Raw genomic sequence first — 9,605 nt, forward strand, 5'->3', positions numbered from 1 at the left:
CCAAAAGAGGAGACTCTCCGATAAGGGAAGAAGAGGAGGATCCATACAAAGGGCTCAAAAATTTACTACTTGATGATGCATCTCCCTCCCAAAGGTGAACCCAAGTTTCAACGGTAGAGCCCCCACCAAAAGAATGATAGTAAATGAGTCTCATGCCACATCGACAGAGATGGCTCCACGAAGATGGTGTAAAAAATGCTCTCCAACACCCCCTAAATGGAGAAGACCATCGCATACTTCTCTACACCATAATTCAAAGAAGGACGAGAGAAAACAAGAGAAGAAAAAGGCAAGAAAGAGGTCACCCTGTTCTCATTTTCTTCATCCTCTTCCTCTTCTGAAGAAAGTGACGGTGCAGACAAGGAGGAACAAGGGAAGAAAAAGGTGAGAAAGAGGTCACCCTCTTCTCCATCCTCCTCATACTCTTCCTCTTCTGAAGAAAGTGATGGTGTGGCTCTTGAACCACCTAAAAGAAGAGGCCATAGGAAATCCTATGCCGCATGGAAAAGGTCATCCAAGCTCAAAAAGTTCAAAGAGGGAGGAAAGAACGTCTCTTTCCTTACCTACGATGGAACTTTTGGTGCTACGGACAAAGTCTTGGTCTTTATCCAACAATTCGATGTGGTGTTTGGAGATGAGGGCTTCATGGAGTCCTCTAAGCTTAGCTATGCATTTTCAAACGTCCGCCAGGCAAAGGTGGTCTAGCCTACGAGCAAACTGTGAAGCTCCACGAACATGGAAAGCTTTAAGAGCTTCCATCATGAAGCAGTTTTTGGCTACCGATGCCAAAGACAAAGTACTCACTGAATGGCAAAGCCTGAAGCTCTTTCCCTACGAATCTATTCATAAATATGTAGACAAGTTTTAGGATTTACATCTCAAAGCCACTGTCTTCAAAAAGATGTATTTTGGAGAGCAAAAATAAAAATTTTGTGCGGGTTTTTAACCGAGGATATGGCAAAGTATGTTAACTCCCAAAGGCCATGCACCATATTTGCGATCATACACCATACTATGGTGGCTTCAAGAATCAATTTCCAACAAGGGGCTAAGAGAAATCTTAAGCCCACGGAAAACAAGGACCGTAACGAGCCTAAGGGGAAGGACAACGTCCAAAAGTCTCCCAAAGGCAACACCAACAACAACAAAGCTAAGGAGAAGGGAGTTTGTAAAGGTAAAAATAAACTCTCTCCTGAAGAGCTAGAGTGTTATTGAAAAGATAACCGTTGGTTCAAGTGCGCGAAGCAAGGGCATGTATATCGTGCTTGCCCCCATAAGAATACATGTAATGAGCCTCCTAGAGCTACCTTGGTCGAAATTCAAGAAGAGGATGCTCATCACAAAGGATCTCCTCTATGCCATGCTTGGGGAAAGGTAAGAGAACATGATGCTTTTATTCTCTTTGACCCTAGTTCTACTCACAATTTCATATCCATAGATTTGGCCACCAAGCTAGGCATCCAAGCCTATGAGATGGGAGATGTCCTACCTGCCGATGGTGCTTTCAAGGGGCAAGAATCCTCCGTCAATTGCAAATTTGAGGCTCCATGTCCAAAGCTATGTGGAGAAGGAGGATTTCTTCATCTCTCCTCTCAAGCATGAGGATGTAATCCTAGGGGCACCATGGTTTGATTGCATGGCTACCAATGCTAAATTCCCTGAAAGGCAAATCTACTTTAGGTTCAGGGAAAAAGATATGTACATAGATGCTAAGGAGTTGGGTAGTACCATACCCCTTGTACATAAGCAAGCTTTCAATAATTCAATAAAGAGCTCTATTTCCATGTACATGATTTTTTGTTAAAGATTCTCAAAATGAACCTAATGCTTTAGCAAAAGAAAATATAAACAATTAAAAAAAATTAGAGTTGTTTTTATTGACGATATCCCACAGCCATGCAATTGAACTTCTTCCAAGAAGCTCACCGCCTAATAAACCTCCTGAAGGTGCCGTGGGAAGCGTGTACAAGTGCAAGTGCGAGAGAGAGAGAGAGAGAGAGAGAGAGAGAGAGAGAGAGAGAGAGAGAGAGAGAGACCTGCTTTGGGTGGCGCACACAGCAACGTTATCATGTTGCAGCTCCTTATTCCGTTGTATTAAAGAATAAGTGTATACATAGGTTTAGTAGATGGGTTAGTAGTAAGTGGGATGTCCGGCCAGTTGGTCTGAACCCCAACAAACTCCTACTTGACGGCCAACACAGCCCAAGTGACCTGGTTGTATATGCAATTGAACGTCTTCCAGGAAGCTCACCGCCTAATAAACCTCCTGAAGGTTCCGCGGGAAGCGTGTACGAGTGCAAGTGCGAGAGAGAGAGAGAGAGAGAGAGAGAGAGAGAGAGAGAGAGAGAGAGAGAGAGAGAGAGAGACCTGCTTTGGGTGGAGCACACAACAACGTTATCTGTTGCAACTCCTTATTCTGTTGTATTAAAGAATAAGTGTATACATAGGTTAAGTTAGTAGATGGGTTAGTAGTAAGTGGGATGTCCGACCGATTGGCCTGAACCCCAACAAACTCCCACTTGAAGGCCAACACAGCCCAAGTGACTTGGTATATACATCCATGAAGTAATCTAGTGGCTTCAACCTATAACATCAACTCACTGCAATGTATAAACCGCCTTAAAGCTAAGCCTTTCATCAAAGCATTTGCTGGGTTGTCGTCAGTGTGTACCTTGACCAAATCAATGAGCTTTTTGGCCAAGAAATCTCTCACGAGATGATGCCTGACTTCAATGTGTTTTGAATTGGAGTGAAACACGGGATTTTTTTGCCAATGCAAGAGCACTTTGACTATCACAATATATCACTGGAGTCTCATCAATGCCAAGATTTTTGACCAAGCGAGATAACCATACAGCCTCCTTACTTGCATCCGACAATGCAACGTACTCTACTTCCATAGTGGAAGACAACGTACAATCTTGAAGACATGACCTCCAAGATACTGTTGATCTAGAAAATATGAAGACATAGCCAGACATCAATCTCCTGTTGTCGACACAACCTGTGTAGTCTACATCCGCATAACCCACGATGGATGCATCACTATTCCCGAAGTGTAAACACCTGCCGACCATACCTTTGAGGTACCTAAGAATGTGTTTCACTGCTTCCCAATGCTTGCTGCCAGGATTTGCCATATATCGGCTCACCACTCCCATTGTAAAAGCAATGTCTGGTCTTGTGGCCACCATACCATACATGAGACTGCCCACTGCCAAAGAATATGGTACCTTAGCCATTTTTGCTCTATCAGCATCAAAGTTGCGTGCATCTTCCTTGCTGAGTTTCAAGAATGCCTGCATTGGGATACTCAATGCTTTCCCCCCTTGCATATTGAAATGCTGCAAAACTTTCTCAATGTATGTTTCCTGAGATAACTCAAGGATACGACGTTTGCGATCTCTTTTGATTCGGATGCCAAGAAAGTGTGTAGCATCCCCCAAATCTTTCATTGCAAAATTATCGCTATGTGTTTTCTTCAAGTTGGAAATTTCCACAATGGATTTCCCAGCTATAAGCATGCCATCAACATACAAAACTAGAATGATCATCGAGCCATCATCTAGATTTCTTGTGTACAAGCAGTGATCCTCTTCGCTCCTTTTATACCCTTGAGACCTCATACATGCATCATTTATGATACCATTGCCTTGAACCCTGCTTTAAGCCATAAAGTGACTTTTTGAGCTTACATACTAGCTCCTCACGAGATGCGCTCTCCTGAACAAACCCTTCAGGCTACTGCATGCAAACATCCTGATCGAGATCCCCGTGAAGAAATTCTATCTTCACATCCATTTGGACAAGTTCCATGTCCTCAATTGCTACAAGACCAAGTATAGTTCTAAGTGTTGTCATCTTCACCATAGGCGAGAAGATTTCATCAAAATCAACTCCCTTTTGCTATTTGAACCCTTTGGCTACAAGTCTAGCCTTGTACTTTGGATTTGGATCACCTGAGGTAAATTTCTTCTTGTAAACCCATTTGCAAGGTAAAGCTTTTGCATCATTTGGCAGTTTTACCAAGTCCCAAGTGTCATTAGCCAAAATCGAGTTATACTCAGATTCCATAGCCTGCTCCCACTTCACCACATCATTCGTCATCATGGCTTCTTGGTAGCAGCTTGGCTCACCGCAATCGGTCAACATGATGTAATCAAGACCTGGCTCGAAACGCGCAGGTGGACGAGAGACTCTAGTAGACCGTCTCACTCCTTGACCATTGCTATCCGCTCCCTCTGGAGCATTGCTAGTGGAAGGTACATCACTAGCCCACTGAGTTGATTTCACTGTCTCTGACGCAACATCCTCAAAAGTGACTCTCCGAAATCTCTATTTCCTTGATAGGTTGTTTATGCATCTTCGACTCATTGAAGATCACATCTGAACTACGGATGACTCGACGAGATTCCGGGTGCCAGAGATGATATCCCATCTCTCCATCTGCACCATATCCAATGAAAATACATTTGTGTGACTTTGGCTCTAACTTCTGTCGAAGTTTAGGCACGTGAGCATAAGCTTCACAACCAAAAACACGTAGATGGTCATAGTGGGGCTTACGTTTAGACCATAACTCTTCTGGAATCTCATAATTCAATGGCATACTAGGAGAACAATTTATAATATGCACTACAGTCAAGATGGTTTCTGCCCAAAAGCCTTGTGTGAGATTTTCCCTAGAAAGCATGGCTATGACTCTTTCCTGAATCGTACGATTCATGCACTCAGTAACTCCATTCTGAGCTGGTGTGTATGGTGCAATAAACTGCCTTTTAATCCCCATTTTAGCACATAAATTGTCAAACTCCTTGGAGACATACTCTCCAATGTTGTCAGTCGACAACCTCTTGAGTTTCTTGCCAGACTGATTCTCAACAAGTGCCAAAAAAAATTGGAACACAGGAAGAACTTGATCCTTATGTTTCAAAGGATATGCCCACACCTTTTGAGTAGAGTCATTTATGAATGTCACAAAATAGCTGGCCCCCCTAGAGATTTGGTTGACATAGGACCACAAACATCACTATGTACTAAATCTAGAGGTTCAGCACGCTTTTGACCCGATGTAAGTGCATGGACCCGGTCTGTTTGCCATAGATACAGTGCTCACAAACAGGAAAGTCAACATAAGACAAGATAGGTAAGTAGCCAAAACGAGTCAGAGTTCTCATTCCTTTTTGGCTAATATGGCCTAACCAGCAATGCCACAACTCAGTAGACGGTAGCTCGGCTATAGATATGTAATCATGACCAACATCTGACACATGCATGGAATACAAGGTACCATGCTTCTGACCTCTTAGGACAACAAGATTATCTTTGCGTACTATCCAGGAACCATTGCCAAAAGTGGTGTTGTAGCCCAAATCATCAAGCTGACCAATAGAAATCAAGCTTTTACTCAACTTGGGCACATGTCTGACATTACATAAAGTAAAGTGCGTGCCATTTCTTATATGCAATTTGACATTTTTGACACCCTCAATGTCTAGTTCATAAGCATCACCAAGTCTCACTTTGCCACAAGAGTGAGAATAAGTGGAAAACCAGTCTCTATGTGGTGTCACATGGAAACTTGCACCAGAATCTACTATCCAATTCTGTGCATACTGCACATCTTCTATAACAAGAGCCTCGACAGGTAGATCTGCTGTGAAGACCAATACGTCAGAGGTAAGTGGCATAACAACCGCTAGAAGAGTCTCTACAATAGGAGCATTTGAAGACTCTGGCACATTGATCTCCTCTAACTTTGCTTTTCCCTTGTTTGAATCATCAGACTTAGAAGTGTCACCGGATTGTTTATCCTTCTTGCTTTGCTGCCATTTTCTGCAATCCTTCTTCACATGCCCTTTTTTATGGCAGTGATAGCACTCGACATTACGCATAAAACCCCGAGACTTACTGCGTGAGCCCCACGTTCCTTGCTGGCACGACTTTGAGTGCGACCCCTCTGTCTATCACTAGCAACATACACATCACCATCCTTCTTTCCTTTGAGAGATTTCTTGCGAATCTCCTTGGTAAACAAACTCCCAAGGACGTCATTGTACACTAAACCGGTACCAGGTGCTAAGTTGCTAATCGCAGTACAGAACGTATCCTAAGACGAGGGTAAACTGCATAGCAAGAAGATACATTTGATTTACTCATCGAAGACCAAACCTGAGTGGTCAACTGAGTGAAAATGATATTGAACTCATTAGTGTGAGTGGAGATAGTGCCCTCTTCCTTCATACGAAAGTCAAAAAACTTCTTCATTAAAGAAACCTTATTAGTGGCACTTTTGTTTTCATAACTGGAACACAACTTATCCCATACATCTCTAGTAGTCCTTTCTCCAACTATAGTAAAGTACACAGATTCAGCCAAATGCAAACGGAGGGTAGATTTGGCCTTAGCATCAAGCCTCTCCCACTCAACATCTATACTCGCCCTCTAGGCACTCCATGATAGGATCCAACTGGCCTTTTTGTATGAGAACATCTTGAATCTTCTCTTTCCAGATACCAAAATTTGTCCCATCAAATTTCTGGATATTGTAAATATCCTTTTCATCGCTAGATGACATGGCTGCAAGCTAAAGATAATATGGTGGCAAACACTGGTAATTCTGGGAAAAATTCGGTAGAGTCTCCCCAGAAAAACTGACAGAATCTCAATCCAAAACTGTCACAAGAGATCAGTAACGCATCCAAAGTAATGCTCTCAGAGCATAAGACAGACGCATGAACCACTAACTGTGCATAAAAAGTCAAAAGCTGACCCAAGACTGCCAACACGGCGTCAAATGCATGTAGCCCTCTCTATACATGTCCTATGGTGAGGCCACAAAAAAAGGGGTACTCCAACAACCTATATCACCGAAAGGATCTCAACATTCAAGAATCCCCCAGCTCAAGAAAACCTCACGCTATGGACCTTCACAAAAGGTTATGCAGACAAGAAACCAACCCAGTCTCAGAAAGGGCCTCCGAACCGAGTCTCAAAAACGGTCGGGACTACCAAAAACAAGCCAAATCAGCTGCACAAAAGGTACATATGGCATTTTTCACAACTCAACGTACATCCACTATCAACAATACTGCAAGGTCAAGTATACGCACTCAAACAGGCGCCAAACAAAATGTGCAAGCAGTAAACAAATCCCTACATAGAGTAAAGCCGCTCTCAAAAGAGCTCAAGCACTATCAAAAGTGTCAAAACAATGCATATGCGCATCAAGTACTCCCACTGAAATCTGTGTTGATGCTAAACACTACAACATGTAAGAAACCTGGATGTCCTGTATGTATACAAGAACCTGTGAGGAGATGGATGACTGAAACCTGAGACAATGTCGATGCCGAAAAGTGCTCCTAATCAGCCCATAAACACCATCTCAATAACACATAATAGCCATAAAACGGCTATATACCATCCCAAAATAGTCTCTAAACAACCTGCACCTGTGTCTTGTACCTATACCTGTAGCTGTAGCAAAAGTGGAGTTGAAAAATACAACTCCTAAAGCATAGCTCGGATGAAGCTTTCGACTCCACGAACAGCTTCAAAAGGGGGGTAAGACCCAAGAACGCCTGGTGGAAACGCACTCGGAACGCTGAATTTGCCGATGTCAAAATAGAAAACCTGTTTTTTAAAAGTGCACGCGCGGACGCGAAAATGGCAAGCACAAACCTTGCTATGATACCAGTTGAAGTTGCTGTGAGAAGCATGTGCGAGTGCAAGTGCGAGAGAGAGAGAGAGAGAGAGAGAGAGAGAGAGAGAGAGAGAGAGAGAGAGAGAGAGAGAGAGACTTGCTTTGGGTGGAGCACACAACAACGTTATCCTGTTGGCAGCTCCTTATTCTGTTGTATTGAAGAATAAGTGTATACATAGGTTAAGTTAGTAGATGGGTTAGTAGTAAGTGGGATATCCGGCCAGTTGGCCTAAATCCCAACACCTCCTTATTGAGTTTCTCAAGCTCGACAAGAGGAGATTATGCGACAAGTGCATGAGTTAGTTTGAGAAAGGCATGGTTAGGCCTAGCTCATCTCCATTTTGTTCACCAATGTTATTAGTGCAAAAGAAAGATGACACATCGTATGTGTGTCGACTATAGAGCACTAAATAGAATCACTATCAAGAATAGGTTTCCCGTCCCACAGGTAGAAGACCTATTTGATAAGCTACAAGGGTCGACCTACTTTGGTAGGATTGACCTAAAAAGTGGCTACCATCAAATAAGGATAGTTGATCAAGACATTGTAAAGACCGCATTTCGCACTACGTTTGATCTTTACGAGTACATTGTCATGCCTTTTGGCTTGACCAATGTACCAGCCACATTTAGCCGCTTGATAAAGAAGCTATTCAGGCCTCACCAAACCTTTCTTGGAGTGTTCTTTGACGATATAATCATCTACTCTAATTCATTAGACGAACACAAGCAACACCTCCAGGTAGTATTTCAAGTTTTGAGAATAAGCTTTATATAAACTGAAAGAAAAGTGAATTTTTCTTACAAGAGATTCAATATTTGGGTCACATTATCTCTCAAGATGGCATCCAAATGGATCCATCAAAGCTAGAGGTAATAAAAGGATGGCCTAATCCAAGGAATCTGCATGAACTAAGAAGTTTTATAGGTATGTGTGCATACTATAGACGCTTCATAGAAAAAAGTTCTCACAAATCGAAAGACCATTACATGACCTAACAAAAAAAAACGTTAGGTATATATGGTCCACCAAGGAGAACAAATCTTTCAAAAAGCTTAAAGAAAAGCTTAGCTCTCAACTTGTGCTTACACTGTCAGATCTCTCAAAGCCATTTGAGGTCCAATGCGACGCTTATGGTGATTGCCTTGGAGCTGTTTTGCTCCAAGAAGGGCACATCATAGCCTATGAAAGTCAAAGGCTAGATCCTGTTGAGCAAGCTCTAGGCATATATGAAAAGGAACTCTTAGCAGTTTTACATGCTCTAGATTCGTGGAAGCACTATTTATTAGGGACTCCTTTCATTCTGCGAACGGATTACCAAAGCCTTAAGTACTTCATGACACAGACCAAGCTCTTCGACAAACAAATGAGGTGGGAAAATTTCCTTTCTCAATTTCATTTTCATATTGATCACATTGCTGGCAAGCATAATCAAGTAGCCGATGCGCTCTCAAGACGACCGCGAGAGTGAATACGGTATCCATAGCAACTCACAATGATCTATCTTCTATGATAGATGAGTACGCTACCGATCCCGATTTTAGAGATGTGATTTCAGCCCTTGCTTTAGGGAAGAAGGAAGAACCATTTACCCAACAAGATGGTTATCTTCTCTATGGCTATAGACTATGTGTTACTAACTCACTACGTGAGAAAGTAAAGTATGAATCTCATTCTCCTCCTTATGCGGGACATAGAGGGATTCAATCTACCCTAAAAGGGATAGAAAATATTTATATTGGCCTACCATGAAAGCAAACATACAAGAGTATGTTTCAAAATGTGTAGTATGCCAAAAGACGAAGTTTGATAGAGGAAAGCAACCTAGATTGCTGCAACTTTTGCCAATCCCTAATTCACCATGGGAGAGCATATCCATGGATTTCATCTTTGGATTGT

Source organism: Adiantum capillus-veneris, chromosome 26 (genome assembly GCF_014529385.1).
Source record: "Adiantum capillus-veneris isolate H3 chromosome 26, ASM1452938v2, whole genome shotgun sequence".
Lineage (NCBI taxonomy): Eukaryota > Viridiplantae > Streptophyta > Polypodiopsida > Polypodiales > Pteridaceae > Adiantum > Adiantum capillus-veneris.